Genomic DNA, 19,948 nt, shown 5'->3' on the forward strand with positions numbered 1-19,948 from the left:
AATGAAATATTTAACGAAAACCACATTTTCTCCGGCTACAGGTCGAAGCACATTGCACACGCAACGGAGACGTCACGCGGCAAAAGGGTTTCAAAGCGAACCGTCTCCTGGATTTACCCCTTGATGCCTTGATTCCCCGCAGTGCTCGTGCGTTTAACCGCTGGGAAGAGCTTCCCTACTAGTGCGGCACGAGACGGAAGGGGAGGAGACGGACGCATGTACAATTGAGCAGCAGTCGAAATTAAGGCAGGCTGCGATCTGTACATGACAGCGTGAGCGAATTCGGAAGCACATAGCGGCGGTATCAGTACCACGTACCATTCCCATGGTTGCCGAGATGAATGCGCGAAATGCCAACACCGCTACAAAGGGCACTTAAAAAAATAATGTCCAACGATCAAGAAGGAATGCAGCGACGGTCATACAATGAAAATGAATAATAAAATAACGGAAAAAACAGTTGATGAAACCTGCATTTATTGGAAAAAGCTCAGATGGCAACTAAGATAGGTGGGAAATGACATTACGGAGGAACATGTACCACTGAACAGCCTCGAGAGGGAAGAGTTATTGGTGGATGAACAGAGAGACTAATCACAAGCACCGTCCCCATAATAGGACAGAGGTGCGAAAAGGCCCAGGGACAGTACCTGAAGGCATTCCTGAGGTTATAATCGAAAAGCAGGACGGTGACAGCCATACTGGCTGATCTGCTGACACCTACTGGGAATTGTTGCATGCAGCGCCGCACACTTGGATGCTAATTAAAGCACATGCATTTGAACATTGAACCTGTATACTGATGAAAATGGCGCAAAAGCTGCTAGGCGGTAAATAGCAAGTATGTTACAGGGGGCCAGCGTTCTGAAGTAAGAACCAGTACGAACAGCATGTACTACATATGTATACACACTGGTTCCTGCACTTTGTCTGTAGCCATAGGTTTCCTCCGCAGGAATCTCTGCGCTGCTGTACGACCGCAGCAATGTCGGGTGAATATGACTCATTATATTTAGCTATTGAATTTCTATGCAAACAAGTACATGCGTATAGTGAGTTTCCATTGTTTGCAAAAGCAAATCAACATCCTGAGTGAAGTACATTAACACTGAAGTTGGCTTCCTGCATGCGACATAACTGAAACTAACAAAGTAATGGTGTATATTCGGCAATGCTTTGCTGGCTTTGAGGAGGGTGGCCTTGTGACATACATCATTTTCCATCTCAGGGTGACCTTTGAGTGGAATGGTCATAACACAAATTAAATATAAATACTTGGCACATATTATACCTCTGAACATGATGAAAATTTTGTGATAGAAATTTTATGATTCTGATTCACACTACTTAACTTGTGTAGAGTCCAGCGATAACACGTGACAGCCAAAAATAGAAACTGAACATTGCTTATTGGATTACATTGGAAGCAAACTCAATGCAAAGAAAAACATTTGTTCTAGGGACATATCCGCATAGCTAGCATGGAACAAAAACGAGACAACGCACAACAAACACCTCATTGACACTGCTAACTCTCCAAAGCGATGTCACGAACAGTGTCGGCTGGACTGTCCTGCAGAAGATGCCTGCGCGTCTTAGAAGGGAATTATATGGAGGCTTAGTCCATACTATCGGTTCTGACGTCAAGGTGACCTAGGCAACATTGGTTGTTGCATCTGTAGAAAAGGCATATGCTCCTGCTGGTGTGGGCTGCATGTTCATGACCATTAATAATACTCTGTCACAGATCAGTTTTGCCCAGCTTGGTTCTTCAGATGTGGGAAATCCAGTATCACCTGTGTATCATTCTGCTTGTGTCCCTGTTCACTCCTGCCACAGTTCAATTCTATCCGCAACATCTCATGTGTTGTCAGATGACAACAAACTGCTGTCTCTCATTAAACAAAAGGTATATGTGTGTATTATGCCTGCATGAAAAATTCATCATAATTTAGCACGTTGCTGTCACATATGAATGCATCTATTAAATGAGGACATCACAAAGTTCCCAGCATTTAGGAACATGGAAGAGCAATGCTAACTGGAACTGCACGCAATCTCAGAGAAAAATGACGAAGCAACAATACTGATTTCTGTTCGTCATGTTTTCAGGCCACAACGAAAGCAGGGATAGAAATACCACTGCGATGCTTTCAAGTGGCAACGGTGTGCATCACAGGGCTAAAGTGCACGGTTTTTATTCTGCAGTTACAGCAGGCAGACCACTTCTTTTTACCAGTGCTTCCTGAGCTGCATTTCTACGAACGTTGTGCAAACAATTGTGCAGCGTTGTAAGGAATTGAGGGGAGTTCTTGTTGTGTAATCGTCGCGGCTAGAGCGATAGCGGCGGCGCGACGATCGCGAGAGCTGGCTATAAGAAAAGCCGCGCTGTTCGGCCACCGGGGGATTTCCACTACAAGCTGTGATGGAATAAACCACGTTCGGTTTTCCGCCCACCTGGCCTTCGGTTGCTGTCCCCGACAAACACGACAGTTCTGTTGAGGACCATCAATGTTGACATGTACAGAAACTAGGTAGCGTTCTGTTGAGGGGCAATCAATATTGACGTGTACAGAAAAAAGGTGGCGTTTAGTGCTTGCGGCCACAAAGCATTTTCTTAACTGTCTCTTGAATTAAAAAGAAATCGGTTGCTCAGTACTGCAGAAAAGCCAACATGTGCCTTTCCTAGTAATGTATACATAATTAGATACAGGAGTAAGTGCACCGGCGGCTTACTGGTTGAGGGAATGCAAGAACCGATTTTAAAGGTTGACATTGCAAATCCTGGCTGTGGCTGGGATGGAATGCATTGTATAGGATTTCCTTAACGAGAAGTATGATGGCGCAGGATAGAATGAAATGAAAAATAAGCTATTCAAGTATGGTTGGGGCATACATGCGTACGTTCTCCGGGGGCGCAGCGGTGGTTCAGTGGTTATGGCACTTGGCCTGCTGACCCGAAGGACTCTGGTTCGATCCTGGCCGCTGCGGTCGAATTTCGATGGAGGCGAAATTCCAGAGGACTGTATACTGTGCGATGTCAGTGTACGTGCTGCAGCTTAATGATGACAGCTTTTAAGTTTAAGATTAACCAACTGCTCAGTTAGTATTATCTTCAGTATACGTGTATATATAACAGTTAGATGCATAAGCACACAAATGTACAAGCCTCACTGAGCCACATTATGAGGTCTGTGCATTGCTTAGCTGAACAGAACAGACAGGCAAAAAAGAAAGACTGGTTAACACAGACGGGCGCACTAATGCATGTTTACCTTTGCAGTGTGCGAATGTAGGTAGATAGAGATAGCTTGTGCAGTGTGCAGGCTAGCCCAAATGCTAATATTGTGTACATCTGCCCCGATATTGCTTGAAATAACTTACGAAGAAAGGTCTTGATGACAACGTCATGCATAATACAGCATTGTACTGGTTTGCCGTGGTGACCGAGTGACTGCACACTATCTTTAGTATATATCACACCATAGTGGTCCTACATTACATACTTGAGTGGCGAGCTTTGAAATGGTGCGCAAGGTAAGAGCTCGAAGAATTCGTCATTTATAGCATCGATTCTGTAGTGACCACTTCGAAGGACAGTAAGTTGCACGGCCTTGTGGGATACAATACAATTGCCTTTCGTGGCATGAACAAAAATGAATCTTGAGATGCAGTAGCGTGAGCTAAGAGTGTTAGTGCGGCCAGTGCAGAAGGAACCACGAATTGGAACAGACTAGCTGGTGGTATGCTGGTAAGGAGCAAAAAAAACCTGCAGTTTCGCCATGAGATCAAGAGATTTAAAGATGCACGTTTATTGCTGTGACAGTGGATCTCGAAAAATTGTCTGAGAGAATAAAACAAGCGGCTCAGGTTTGAACGCATCCCAGGAAGCTGGATTTGTGAAGCTATATTTGTGGCATATGGAATTACAATACCCAACTTATGGCTACATAGCAGTTTTGAAACTTGGATAATGATAATGCTTAGGACATGCGTAAACGTCCTACGCTGTGGGTAGCTGTGCAAGGATTTATAGGTGAGAGCGCGCGGCACTGTGCGCCTTATTAAATGCCGAGTAATGAAACAAATATGCAGTGAATATTCCCTGCTCGGCAAGCCCTTATAAGTAGGCACAGTATAGTTGTGCTGCCAGTAAAAAACGTTACCGCACACTGTCTTCGTAACATTGGGAAGTGCGCTATTTAAGTAGATGCAAAAGGATGCGCTGCAGAACTGAAACACTGATATTATTTGAAAGATGGCCGACCACAGTGTTCCCAGTAAAGAATTGTTAGAAGAAACATTCAATGCGAGGTTGTAATATATATAATAAAAAAGCTGAGGCCCAAAGGCAAGGCATTGCGCGATGCCAGAGATTGCAGGAAGAAATCAAGATGATTAAGAATTAGTACGGGCAATGTATCGGCGCCTGGCTGGCAACAAATGGATCCAGTTCAGATTGATTAGATGCAAGTTAAAGCATAACTGAATCAGCCTACACAGATGAGGGATCCGATCACATGATTTTAAAAACCCAGAAAAAAATCAAGGGGGCATTTGCAGTAGTGCAAGTGCATGTCACGAAGACCGAGAGCATGTTGGCTATTAGAGGGATGCATTGTAAATGCGTGCCAATTCGGATGAAACAACTTAATGGGGCAGAAAAATTTAGAAGAGCAATAGTACATAATGTTTTCTATGATTGCAGCACACACCAATGGCAGAAATAGAGCGACAGGAGCTGGGTGATCATTGGTAGGACGTATCTAGAGGGCAAACTGTGCTGAGGCAGGAAACTGTCTGTAGAGCGTTTAATAAATACATGTTTACACTGCTGGGTGACTGGCGGCCAACGGAGCTAGAACTGCCACCTTGTGCAGTGGTCGTGTTCTTTCCTATCATTTGTGTTCCTAATGCAGTTTTACCACCTATGCAATTCTCAATTTGCAATGTGCTCTTTAAATGTGCTGTCATGTGAAGGCAAATATTTTTCTCCAACCACCAGACTCCTATGCCACATAACGCATTCTTCCATCAGCTCTCAAAGTATACAAAGATAACTTTACTTCTTGTGTCGCATAGTTAGGGCACACAAATATTTATTGCTGCTGACATAATCGGAACTAAATGATCAGCCAGGACTTCATCTATACAGTCATGCCACGGTTGTACAGAACTCATGAATATGAACAGGAAGTAGGTTCATCGTTTGTGGGGACTATACTTTTTGAAAGCATGTACGCCTCACTACGACAGAAAGTCGCTGATCACACAATGGACAGGGCGAAAATGCATACAACCCATTGTTGTACGTATTGAGGCGAAAGCCTTTAATGGCTCAAACTTGCAACCACGACCTTGTCTGGTTTTAGCTCATGCCCGGTCTCAAGTCATGTCGCACCGTTGACATCATCAGCGGAAAAAAATCGTGCACGGTGGGAGTGGAACCACCATCCTTGCGATCCACAGCCGAGCGAGCAAACGACCACGCTACTTCCTGCCAACGCATATGTAGTTCTCCTTTTTTTCTCTGCCGATACTAACATATGTCTAGCGTAAGGACGCTGGAGAGTTTTTGTAGACAGGCGTCAAAGCAGACGGATGCCCCTGAAACGCCCTCCAGTGTCTCCAGCATTTGTTTCACAAACAATTGTGTACTTAATCAACATCTTAACCACACATCAGTGACCCAAGCAGCAACACAGCACTAAAGGTTTTCACCTCACCGCACTTAAGGGCAACAAAGCGCCCCGCTGAATTTTCTTTTCTCGTGTGAATCTACACAGCCGTGTGTACAAAACTCTGCTAACAAGACAATAATGTAAGTACAGCGCAAAGAGTGTTACAAATGTTTTGATATGAGTGGACAAGCCAAACATAGACTAAACCTTATACATTTGTTGCACTGGGTTCTTCATACTGCTCTTACCTTAAACCCTGAACTGCCAGGCACACTGATTGCTCCTGCTCACACTCTTTCTGGTTGTCAAAGCACTTCTCTTTCTGGTATCAAAATCATGACCACGGCTCGGCCACTCCCTACTTGGTACACACTACTCATTTCACAAAAGAAATAAATCTGGTGAAAAAGAAAAGAACAGAACCGCTTGCTTACTTTGAAACTTTTATAACCTCACAGATGATTTCCCGCAGCCCACAACATTAAGTTTAAACGCAGCGCACTGAGAGATGAAAAATGCAATGCTCTGGTTTCGGGGGTGCACGTTAGGCAGAAAAAGATCTTGGTTCTAGTGCAAAGCGGAGAATCTGTGAATGCTAATGGCCACCACATTTTCAGCCGATCCAAGCAAAAAAAAAAAATGGGTTCAATTTATATCTGGTGTCAGCCTCGACTGATCCACAGTTGCATCTATACTGCAGGGCTCGCAGGAATGAGTGAGAATTGGTATTGCAGAGCCAATCACCATGCAACAGTGTATAGACCATTTCAAGGAATTAGAAAAGCCTTGTAACTGTTGTTTGAGAACATGTGCAGGAATAGTGCTGCCATGACCACGAAACAAATTTGATCGGATAAGTGTTGCAGGCAACTTATCTCATAAGTGAGAAATGTACAATCATGAATTTATTTATGAGCAGATAAATTTCGGTCAGTCGAAAATGCGAGCAAGGCTAAGAAAATCTCGTAAGCATACTACATTGAAGACACATAAGTTCTTGAGGGCCAACTAGTGCTGTCACTCAGCAGGCAAATAATCCTATTCATGGGCAGTCACAAACAAATGAAGGCAGCAGATAAACATGCAAATGTTAATGGATTATATCCCTTGCTGAAGGCTTCGATAATGCCTCATCAAATAAAGTGGACATGGGAGCAGCCTTGCCGGCACCATGGCTAACGCAACTCTGCTCTACGTTCCGCAGGTTATAATGGCCCTGGCAACGTCCTGCATGCGGGCCTCGCCGTATTTCGTGACTTACCCCGGTTTTTCACGGTCACTGGAAATGAAAAAACCACCACCTGAGTGCGCATCGTTGGAAGGATTACCTATCACCGGCACTTCTATCGCCTCGCCACACGTGTCGATCGGATCTGGGACGGAAGCCTGCGTGGCAGACTACTTAAGCAGGCCACATCTCGACTGCAGTTTCAGTGGACATGGGAGCAGCCTTCCCGGCACCATGGCTAACGCAACTCTGCTCTACGTTCCGCAGGTTATAATGACCCTGGCAACGTCCTGTATGCTGGCCTCGCCGTGCTTCGTGACTTTCCCCGGTTTTTCACGGTCACTGGAAATGGAAAAACCATCACCGGCGTGCGCATCGTTGGAAGGACTACCTATCACCGGCACTTCTATCGCCTCGCCACACGTGTCGATCGGATCTGGGACGCAAGCCTGCGTGGCAGACTACTTAAGCAGGCCACATCTCGACTGCAGTTTCAGTGGACATGAGAGCAGCCTTCCCGGCACCATGGCTAACGCAACTCTGCTCTACGTTCCGCAGGTTATAATGGCCCTGGCAACGTCCTGCATGCTGGCCTCGCCGTACTTCGTGACTTACCACGGTTTTTCACGGTCACTGGAAATGAAAAAACCATCACCTGCGTGCGCATCGTTGGAAGGACTACATATCACCGGCACTTCTATCGCCTCGCCACACGTGTCGATCGGATCTGGGACGGAAGCCTGCGTGGCAAACTACTTAAGCAGGCCACATCTCGACTGCAGTTTCAGTGGACATGGGAGCAGCCTTCCCGGCACCATGGCTAACGCAACTCTGCTCTACGTTCCGCAGGTTATAATGGCCCTGGCAACGTCCTGCATGCTGGCCTCGCCGTACTTCGTGACTTACCCCGGTTTTTCACGGTCACTGGAAATGAAAAAACCATCACCTGCGTGCGCATCGTTGGAAGGGCTACCTATCACCGGCACTTCTATCGCCTCGCCACACGTGTCGATCGGATCTGGGACGCAAGCCTGCGTGGCAGACTACTTAAGCAGGCCACATCTCGACTGCAGTTTCAGTGGACATGGGAGCAGCCTTCCCGGCACCATGGCTAACGCAACTCTGCTCTACGTTCCGCAGGTTATAATGGCCCTGGCAACGTCCTGCATGCTGGCCTCGCCGTACTTCGTGACTTACCCCGGTTTTTCACGGTCACTGGAAATGAAAAAACCATCACCTGCGTGCGCATCGTTGGAAGGGCTACCTATCACCGGCACTTCTATCGCCTCGCCACACGTGTCGATCGGATCTGGGACGCAAGCCTGCGTGGCAGACTACTTAAGCAGGCCACATCTCGACTGCAGTTTCAGTGGACATGGGAGCAGCCTTCCCGGCACCATGGCTAACGCAACTCTGCTCTACGTTCCGCAGGTTATAATGGCCCTGGCAACGTCCTGCATGCTGGCCTCGCCGTACTTCGTGACTTACCCCGGTTTTTCACGGTCACTGGAAATGAAAAAACCATCACCTGCGTGCGCATCGTTGGAAGGGCTACCTATCACCGGCACTTCTATCGCCTCGCCACACGTGTAGATCGGATCTGGGACGGAAGCCTGCGTGGCAGACTACTTAAGCAGGCCACATCTGGACTGCAGTTTCAGTGGACATGAGAGCAGCCTTCCCGGCACCATGGCTAACGCAACTCTGCTCTACGTTCCGCAGGTTATAATGGCCCTGGCAACGTCCTGCATGCTGGCCTCGCCGTACTTCGTGACTTACCCCGGTTTTTCACGGTCACTGGAAATGAAAAAACCATCACCTGCGTGCGCATCGTTGGAAGGACTACCTATCACCGGCACTTCTATCGCCTCGCCACACGTGTCGATCGGATCTGGGACGGAAGCCTGCGTGGCAGACTACTTAAGCAGGCCACATCTCGACTTCAGTTTCAGTGGACATGGGAGCAGCCTTCCCGGCACCATGGCTAACGCAACTCTGCTCTACGTTCCGCAGGTTTGTACAAGTTATTCGCTTTATGCCTGAAGATCGGACAACCGATTTCTCTTTCTGCTCCCATGTCCACATGTGCTGCTCGCAACCTTCAGTGCATGTGTTGGTGTATCGCTTGTACTACTTTGCTCTGGAGACATTGAGACCAACCCCGGCCCACCCAAGCCGCGCCCAGTCATTTCAATGTCAGAATCAAATGACGATCCTGAAACGCCTATATAAGCGATGCTTACAAGCATCAACGACCGGACCTTAGAATTAGCTAAAGGTCAAACCCAGATCTGCGCAGTCGTTAAGATCATTAAAGACAATCAAGCATCACTGGAAAGCAAAATATTAGATGTATTCAATCGCCTTGAAGTTCTTGAATAAAAACTAACATCCTTAATACTATCCAGCCTGAGTTGGTTTCAATTCAGGACACTACTAGTCGTCGGACATCGCACCAGGCGGTACTGCAGTCTCGTCTAGAGAGCCTGGAAGACCAGTCGAGAAGGAATAATCTGATCCTGCATGGCATTCTTGATGAAATCGAATCATGGAATGAGACTGAAAAGAAAACGCTTGCTGCGTTGTCGGAAGTTCTTGACGACGATTCCACACAGCTAAGCATTGAACGTGCTCATCGTCTCGGCACTTTTTCACCCTCAAAAAATCGCCCTAATATCATCAAAATTTCCTCTTTCAAAGACAGAATGAAAGTGTTAGACCTCCGTACTAAACTAAGTGGCAAACAACTTTCCGTGTCTGAAGATTTTTCCCCCGCCACTGGTTTTGCCCGCAAAAAACTAACAGAATTCGCGAAAAACTACCGCGATCTCCCAAGTACCGCCTGCGATATAACAAGTTGGTTGTTAATCGCAAGTGCTATATCTTTAACGCTGATACCGATACCACTGAGGAGCTGCAAGTCCAATCTTTTGTCGAAAGCGAGCAGAGCCGTCCCGCTCCCCTTGAGGTAAGCAATATTTCGGAAAGCGAAGAAGATAACCCATAGCATGGAACGAGGGGAAGTGGTCTGGCTTTATCACCTCCTCGCACATCCGTTCTACTGGCCAACGCTAGAAGCATTCTTAATAAATGCGAATCGTTTCACTCCGCTGTCGACACGTGCGAGGCTGATATCATCGCAATAACAGAAACCTGACTTCATCCTAACTTACACGATAGTGAGATATTTGACGATTCATCCCGCTTTTCAGTTTACAGACGCGATCGCACTCAGCGACCAGGCGGTGGTGTCTTCCTTGCTATATCGAAAACAATAAAGTCGTATCACATTACTGTACAAACTAATCTAGAATCCATTTGGGCTTGCGTAGAACTAAACCATCACAAATACGTTTTTGGTGTATGTTATCGACCTCCCAATTATCCTTCCACGTTCTCATCAGAATTGCATAATGTGCTTGACCTTGTTGTTACGCGGCACCCTGCAGCGCCCATTACTTCGTTAGGTGATTTTAACTTTCCTGAGCTGACATGGTCTTCGGAACTAACTCCTAAATCATCCCCATCGTCGCAAGGCAATGAGTTCTTGAACCTTTGTTCACTCTTTTCCCTCTCTCAGCTAGTATCCCAACCAACCCGTCTATCAGACACCACTGCTAACATATTAGACTTAGTGTTGACATCCCATTCTGATCTCGTTTCAGACTTGACCTGCTTGCCCGGCATAAGTGACCACTTCCTAGTCTCGTTTAATTTCTGCATTCTTTCCAATAACGCTGGCAAGAAAGTCAAGCGTATCCGTGATTATAGCAGAGCTGACTTTCAGGCTGTCAACGACGAACTATTTTCATTTCTCGATGCATTTTTAACAGATTTTGATAGCCGGGAGGCGCAGGTGAACTGGAACATTTTCGTTGCTAAGGTTAACGAACTAACGGAAAGATATATCCCCCTACGCACCATTACAACTCGTAGAAATGCACTGTGGTACAACGCTCACATAAGAAGGCTTTGTAACAGGAAAAAACGCTTTTACCGAAACGCAAAAAAAATGTAACTCCGTTTCTAAATGGGAATTAGGCTTATCATGCAGCAAATAGCGTGTATTTATCGGCAATAAAAAACGCCAAAGATCATTTCCTACAGCACACAATGCCCAACATGCTCACAAATGATCCCAAAAAATTTTGGCGTGCCATTAATCCCAATAGAAATCATTCAATTAAATTGTTAGATGAAAACGGTTCAACTATCGCTGATACTGATTGTCCTAAAATTCTAAATGAAACATTTTGTCGCAATTTTGTTCTTTCTTCCAACGTAACGTTTCCTACAGTGGAGGACTGCCAATTCTCAATCATGGATGCATATCCATCGAGCCCCTAGGAATAGAAAAATTAATAGAAAATCTTAAGACCTATACAAGCCCTGGAACAGATTTAATTAACACGAAGTTCTTGAAGAGTACTAAACTTTATTCCTCAATCATTCTTTGCAAAATTTTCCAGCAGTCACTTGAGACGTCAGTGCTTCCAACGGACTGGACGATCGGGAAGGTGGTTCCGTTGCACAAGTCAGGTAGTACTAATTCCCCTCTTAATTACTGCCCAATATTACTAACCAGCATACCATGCAAAATTTTTGAGCACATCCTATACACTAACTTAGTTACCTTTCTCGAATCTAACTCCTTCTTCACTGACGCTCAACACGGCTTTCGCAAATCATTCTAGTGCGAGACGCAGTTACTTACCTTCACGCACAAACTTCACGCTATTCTGGATCGCCGTTCATGCGCGGACTGTATCTTTCTAGACTTCTCCAAGGCTATCGAGAAGGTTAGTCACAAATTACTTCTTTTTAAACTTAGCAAGATAAATCTTCTCCCAAATGTTTTAGCATGGTTAGAATATTTCCTTTGTAATAGAACACAGTTTGTAATGGCTAATAACATTTGTTCTCCATTCACTTCCGTGCATTCTGGGGTCCCATAGTGGTCTGTCCTTGGGCCCCTTTTGTTTATAGAGGAAAAACGCTAAGGCGCCCGTGTGCTGTGCGATGTCAGTGCACGTTAAAGATCCCCACGTGGTCGAAATTATTCCGAAGCCCTCCACTACGGCACCTATTCTTCCTTTCTTTCATTCCCTCCTTTATCCCTTCCCTTACGGCGCGGTTCAGGTGTCCAAAGATATATGAGACAGATACTGCGCCATTTCCTTTCCCCAAAAAACCAATTATTATTATTCCTGATATATATTAATGACCTTCCTATTTCCGTTACCTCCCACATTCATTTATTTGCAGATGACTGTGTAATATTTCGTAAAATTAACGACCCTAACGACTCTCTTCTTTTGCAAAAAGACATTAATGAAATTCTTGAGTGGTGTAATACGTGGTCAATGGAACTAAACAAAACCAAATGTAAAGTACTACGTGTGTCACGCATTTCTATACACCCCACCTCTTATCATCTAGATAACATCGAACTAGAACAAGTGTCTTCATACCGCTATTTAGGCGTTCACATAGCAAGTGATCTAACTTGGTCTTTTCACATCAATTCAATGATTAACAACGCCAACCGTGCCCTCGGCTACCTTCGCCGTAACTTTATCTCTGCCCCCACTTCCTTGAAACTTCTCTATAAATCTGTCGTTCGTAGTAAGTTGGAATATGCTGCGTCCATTTGGGATCCCTTCACGGAAAACTTGATCAGTTCCCTCGAATTAATTCAGAATAACTCGGCACGTTTCATCCTTCAGAACTTTAACCGTACCGCTAGCGTAACCTCAATGAAAAATACATTACAGTTACCATCTCTTGCTAGCCGTCGAAAGCACGCTCGCCTTTGCCTAATGCATAAAATAATGTATCATAACCCCAGTCTGAATCGCGATCTTATACTTCCTCCATCATATGTTTCATCACGAGTTGATCATGCGCATAAAATCGGCATTCCTTTCTTTAAAACAAAATGCGCAGCTGAGTCTTTCCTTCCACGAACAGCAAAGGACTGGAACCACCTTCCCGGAAGTACAGCCTCCATCATCGACCATCAGCGGTTTTGTTCCGCATTAGCTATCATTGTATAATTAGAAATCAAACGCATTGTACTAAACCCCTGTATACAACCACTCCCCTCTTCAATGCCCTCGGGCCTTGAGGGTAGAATAAATGAAATGAAATGCACCTGATAGCATTAGCGCTGCTGCTGAACAACTGCTTGGCACTGACAAAATCGAGTTGGCAAACAGGTCTCAAACAAAAACATAGAGACAGCTTCGGTGCCTTTGATCCACTTCGGTGCCTTTGATTTGTGGCACACTCACACACACGCGCACACATACAAGATGACGGTGTCCCCGAACTGACATTTGTTCTGCACATTGATTTTTTCACACAGGCTACATAATGCAGCTGGTACACTGTCGCAACCCGCGCACCCATGATCACAAAACGTACTGCTGCTTGGTGCACCAAAACGCACAAGACTGGCGACGCTGCTGTTGTCACAGCAGAAAACACTGCGACGGCCGTGCAGCCAAGATCGTGTCAAGTCGCACACACAGCAGTTTTCTACGTAGCAGAAACAACGCCTTGGGCTCGCCTCGGTCGCGATCACTGCAGCCATCGCAACGGACGCAACCAGCTGCACAGCTCCAAGTTCATTTCAGCATTCAAAAAAGGGCGTGCGTAAAGAGTTTTTCGCAGGTGAACATATCGCTGACTTGACGGGAAAGCACTCGCACCGACCATAATAACTTTCCCTACGCGGACACTTGTCGCTATGCTGTGAAACTTGCGCACGCACATGAAAATAACTCGCAGCAGGAATTACAAAACGCTTCCAACAACCACAAACAGCTCCAAATAAACACTTCGTGACACCTCCACTGCACAGGTCTTGCGTCGGTTTGAAGAGGCGCAGCAGGAATTACAACGCTTGCAACACCCACAAACAGCTCGAAATAAACACTTCGTACACCGCCACTGCACAGGTCTTGCGTCGGTTTGAAGAGGCGCTCTGTCAACTCCGTCAGCGTAGATGATTACAGAATTCAACTAGTGGGAACTGTCGCTCGCCACTACTGAACGCGGCAAAGTTCGCAGTCACTCTGAACATTCGTAATATCAAGATGTGGCCAATATATTATGCTTCGCGACATCGCTGCCACTGCTCAGGTCTCGCTCCCCAGTTCAGTCGACGGACGGCCATCTTGCCCCGGCGCTTCAGAACCCAGGTGGAGGGGCTCGAGACGTCACTGACGTCATGGAAAAAGCTGCCAATAGCTGCAATCCGGTCGCCGGCCGGACCCGCTAGACCGCCCGAAAGTTGTTGTTGACGAACTTTCCATCCGTTCGCCGTACGGGGCGGATCCGCTCGCCCGCCCGCCAAGCGGGCCTGGCGGAAGCCGATTAAAAACGATCGTAATACGGCCCTAACTAGGTTCAGCCGGGTTGAACCACAGCTAATTTTTCAATCGTGGAGCGGGCAGCGTTTCCATTACTGCCCTAGTATTTGCATGCATAAGTCTGCTTTTTAGATGAACCGCAAAACAGATATTAGCAGATCGCAAAAGGTACTGTGAGTAAACGCCCAATAAAACGCATGCTGTTTGCAGTACCGGACACTCAGATTCTCGCTGTAGCTAATATTAAGAAAAGCTCGGACCTTCGCGGCGGACCTTCTCCCAGAACGTTATCATTCGGCATGGAGCGTCGAAGGCGCTTTTTTCTCCTGCCTCCGCTGGTATGGAGAGAATGTACAGTGCCGCTACAATATATGGCAAAACTTTGAGAAATGACATCCGCTGAGAGGCGAACCGATAAAATCGTGTTTTGTCACAAAAAAAGTTATTTGGAAAGCTGCTGAGCCACCCTGGTTTCCTACTAGCGCTGGATGCACTTGATATGGCACAAACATTTTTCTAATTATGGTTAACAAAAATGTTAGTCCTATCGCCGGTTTTTGTTTCTAGTTTTTACACAAACTTGAAAACATTAAGCCGAACAACTTTATCTAGACTTTGGCTCCAGCAATCTGCACCATATTTTAGTCTTTGCTACTCTTGGGAAAATTAAAGGCCGATATCACAAAAAGGGGCATTGAACCACAGAACCCGTTTCTTGTGCCGAAGATTAAAAGCTCTCCAGTCTAAAAGCAGGTTAGAAAGAAAGCCAACGCAGGATTTCCTTTAAAAAATAGAAATCTCTACGAATTATACGAGCCGTATGCCTGTGCTTACACTCCTTGAAGCTTAGCCTCCTTGCAAGACCAGCCCTAATCCCTAAGCTAGACATTCGCTATGCTGGTTATAGGCTGCCCATGAGATTGACAGTGAGTTTGTTATACTTTACACAGAGGGAAAAGGTATCATGATCCCTTAATCATTCTAGCAGATGTGTTCGTATCGATGCGCAGGAGAACGGATTTTTTTTCTTCATTTACCGCTTTAGTTTTCTGCTCGGGGTCCTAATTAGTGCCGAATTTTTTCTTACCTGCCAGCCTAAGAACAAATACTGTTCAAACGTTAGGACTGATGATTGGGCTAGTTGGTATGCCATTTTCAAGAAAAGCGCGAATTAGACAAGGTCTGACGGACACACACACACGCACGCACACAGGCGCTGACTTGCAAATAAAGTTTTATTGCTTGTTCAAACGAATACACGAATACATCCTCTTGAATTTTTTTCTTTTCATTTCTGTTGCTTCTAACTTTTGTTTGTGATACGTTTCTGATCGTTTTTTTTTTTGTACCCGCTCTTTCCGGTAAGCGTTCGCTTTCCAACCAACCAGCTATCGCAGCCGAGACTCCTGAATTCCACGCATTTTTCTATGTTTGGTTGTTTTAGTGAGATAGGAACCATGACAAGTGATTAATGTTTATGTTGTTATCACAGCAGAACGCATTGGTCTATTTCAAAGCATGGCTGCTTTGCTGGTCTGTGACCTGCGTGTGATGCCAATGGGTGGCTTTATTTGCGTACGTCATCCGCCAGGTCGTGCTACTTTTGATGCTCCCAGGGACAAGATAGATAGATAGATAAATAGGAGGAGGGAAAGGCAGGGATGTTAACCAGAAAGGGGTTCGGTTGGCTACCCTGCACTGGGGAAGAGGGATTAAGGGACTAAAAGGAGGAAGAGAGAAAGGAAGAAGGCATAACACACACACGCACAACGCTGTGAGACAAGAGCGAAAAAGTATTCTCACGTGTTGCAGGTGTCGCTGGACTTATCAATACGGGAGCATCTCGCGCTCCTCTCTTATTCAGGGGCATTCTCGCGCTCGTATCGATCGAATTGAAGCAAGTTCCGCACTCATTTCACGTATAGGCTGTTATGTGAAACCACTGGTTCCGTGCTGTGGCAGCAAAATGGTGGTTGCTCAGCTCGGAATCATTTATTGTTCAAAATTTAGTGCACAATGGGCGCTTTGGAACCAAAAGCTTGTCATTCATATGCGATTGCAACTCCTATACTCTGTTCCTTGTTGTATGCCGCTGTTTGCCGCTAGGACTGGTTCAAGAAGGAAGTACGTGCGAAATATTTTCGAACTTCGCTTTTCTGTTGTTTCGTAGGAAATTGCAAAATTCGGCTGTTCATAAAGTTTGTACAGATTAAATAAATTAACATGCCAAGAATCTGTCTCTTATTTGGATGAAATTTCTTATCTGGTGTGTGAATTTCAAAAACACAATGCCCATCGATAGAGGACCGCCTGAGTTAGAAATTCTACGAAACGTGATACGCATTGTGGACTCCCAACATGACAGACTCGACGAGCACTGTCATTGAGTGCAAAGGTGAATCTGGGAAGGATATCTGATGACACTCAATTGAGCAGTACGAGAGAAGCATATAAATCCTCGTTCGTGAATTGTTACCCTGCACTGTGTAGAGTTTCTTCTCATATACATATTCTCTCATTCCGTCGCGTTTCACCATCTGGTGAGAGTTTATCACAACTATATTGATTCTTTATTAGCAGCTTGTTTGCGAGGTAGAACTAGGAATTTATTAGTAACCTCTATCCAAAACTCTCACTCTAATACTATTTAATGGGAATTTCATTCGTGTATTAACTAAATGAATACGTCAAGTATCTAGTACACCGTTCAGCACTCGCTGTGAGAGCGCAAAATTCCGCCAGGAAGCACCGGTTATTACGACTGCGCTCATGCTACGCTATGCTATTCTTTACGTAACTGCATATACAAGCATCCATGTAATGGTTCTTTTCACTGCATATAACACAAGCTAAGCTCTCATTATCTCATATTCTCTTGCGCACCGGTTTCATTTTTAGTTGTTTAGACACTACAATAACGCCGCTAGAGGCGCAGATGATGCGATCGCCTGCCTGGGAAACGAAGCTTTATGGTCGGTTTTGATGACACCGCTAAGGACCAGCGCTTCTTACTGACTGCATCTTCTTTCTGAGATGTGTAAAATACTTGATTTTAAACGGTTATATGCACTACCATTATTGGTGACCATTTGCATTTAATAAAACACTTAAGTTTGTTATCCACAGGCGGCGCCAAGAACTGGCCCTGGCAGGCTGTAGGTTTTGTATCACACCGAATCACTGCAGTACTTCTTGCTTATTGTACGCGCTTCCGCCGACGTACACAGTGTTCTATTTAGGTCGCTGTTGACACGACTACACTAGATGATCATTTGCATTTGATGAAACTTGTGAATTCGCTGTCTTCAGCCGTCTAAATCGCACACACGAATCAGCGGACTTGCTAGGCTTACTCGTCACGGAAGGAGTCGGTCTGGCCGGCACCTTATAAAATTTCAAGAGAGGCTCATCACTTGCAAGTGTTCATGTATGATTATATAAAATTTAGCCCTTCGTTTTGGTTTTGCAAAAAGCATAGGTCTGCGACAAGCGCAGCAACTCAGATCGTCAGCAGGAATAACTTCATCGACCTGCGATTGCAACCTCGATCGTAGGCGAAAGGAGGCATGTCTACCGAAACCGCAGCCCGCATTGCAGTCGACTCTGCCGCCTGCATGTCGTTGAGACGCCTCGTAAGCATTTCAATATGGCGGTAGCTGTCGGATCTCAATATCGATAACATCGGCACTCAAACTTTGGAAAGATTATCACAGACTCTTGTATTTTTCAGTGATGTTCAAAACTGCAGTACTTCGAACAAACGTGCCCTAGCCCGCATAAGAACCTCTCCATTTAGGATGATTTGCGTGTTTTAAGATGTCCGGGGACTCAACGCTGCAGAAGCCGCTTCAATATCTCAAAAAGCATATTTTTAAAAACTGCGCTTTACCTTCGCTTAAGTACCGTGTATATATACTCAACATGCGCACATGCCGGCCAGGCAATTGGAGATAAATTTTATGCTAAACGGGATCCTTTTAGGCGCTGTAATGTAGCTCAGCAATTGCTGGTAACGCCAAGCTGCAAATGTTCATATTTAGAAAATATGAACTAAGCGTTATGTAAAACGTGTCGCTTCTAAGTGGAACCGTTAAATACGGCTTGCAGGTGGAAATAAAATGAAAACACATTCTGCTGCCAGTGACTGAAACGCATGGGTTCTGTGCTGAGGTGAGAGAGAAATAATACCGCAGTGGAATGAAGCCAATGACGAGGGTTGTAGCATATGACATGAGGAGCAAAAAAAAAAAGTAAGCTTTCCAGTTGGCGGCAAAAAATTAGTCCCGCCGCCTATTTCCCTTCTTTACTTCCAGCTCTTTCAGATCTGCGCGATTTTAGAGAACGCTGACCGCGGCGCCGAGCATCGATAGCCGAGCAGAAGAACATCAACTGGACAAGCGCGAAAAGAGCATCTTCAGTTGACAATTTCGGATAGCCAAATCATCTGCGAACAACACGCTGATTTCTTCGGCGTTACCCTGCCAAATTCAATTGCACATGCGGGATGAATTCAAACTTATCAACAAATGATTGTCTGAGCATTTACAGTAAAAAAAAAAGACCCTTCTTTTTCCTTTCGCTGGAAAAGTACTAACCGAATGTAGACGGCTCCACCCAAAGCAACAGTTTTTATTTTTTTTCTGTTTTAGTACTTGTATGTTTCTATAGGTGCTATTCACGATAGTTTTTTTTGTATTAAAACTCTCTGGACCAACTATTTGAGGTGGGGCGTTTTCCTCGACATCTCGGATAAAAGTAACAGACCTCCTCATTCATGTTCCGACACCTGCCGCTCTGCGTGGTGGCGCCGCCTGACAAAGTACTTCTGTGGAGACCGGCGCAGTGTGCCCTTGACTATAGTGTACCAGATAACTTCTCGAAGCCAGAAGTGCTTTGTCAAGTGGCGCCCCCATGCAGAGTGGCACGGGTCGCAAATTGGAGGGGTGGTCTGCTACTTTTGCCCACGATAGTAACTAGGCTCTTCCAATGGCTTTCAACTCCGTTCGGCTTTGTGCTGCGTCTTGGAGGTCCTCGAGCTTTCCTTTCTGTCGCAAAAACTTAACTTGGCTTCAATTCACTATTCATTGTGCGTTTTATCTGTCTTTCATGTCGGCATCAGGACAGAAGCACATACCCTTCACTCGCATGCGGGCGCATAATAGAGCTCGCTCAGTCCTGGCTCCACTGCGGTGCCTCTTCCTCAGCGGAAGAGTGGTGTCTGCGCACGTGGATTCTCAGATTAGTCATGTTCACATGGCCCTGACCGCAGTGCGGGCAGTGCAGCGTGTACTGGCGGCTATGAACTATTCTCTCATGCCTTGTGGCATTGCTGCGCTTCGCGAACCTCTGCCCACAATGCGAGCAGGCATGGGGCTTCTCTCCCGTGTGCGTCAGTATGCGTCGTTTGAGGAGGCGGAGGTCGTAGAATCCCTTTCTGCAGAAGCGACACACGAGTGACGCAAGTCTGCCGCCGGAGGTGCGATGCACTTTGCGGTGACGCGCCATATCAACGGCGATTTTGAAGCGCTGTCCGCAGTCGGTGCACTCGTGAGGTCTTTCCTCTGAATGGGTCATCATGTGGTTGGTGAGGTGTTGCCGCTGTGTAAAAGCCTTTCCGCACTACTTGCACACGAAGGGCCGCTCGCCCGTGTGGTTCCGCTGGT

This window comes from Amblyomma americanum, chromosome 4 (genome assembly GCF_052857255.1).
Source record: "Amblyomma americanum isolate KBUSLIRL-KWMA chromosome 4, ASM5285725v1, whole genome shotgun sequence".
NCBI classification, from domain to species: Eukaryota; Metazoa; Arthropoda; class Arachnida; order Ixodida; family Ixodidae; genus Amblyomma; species Amblyomma americanum.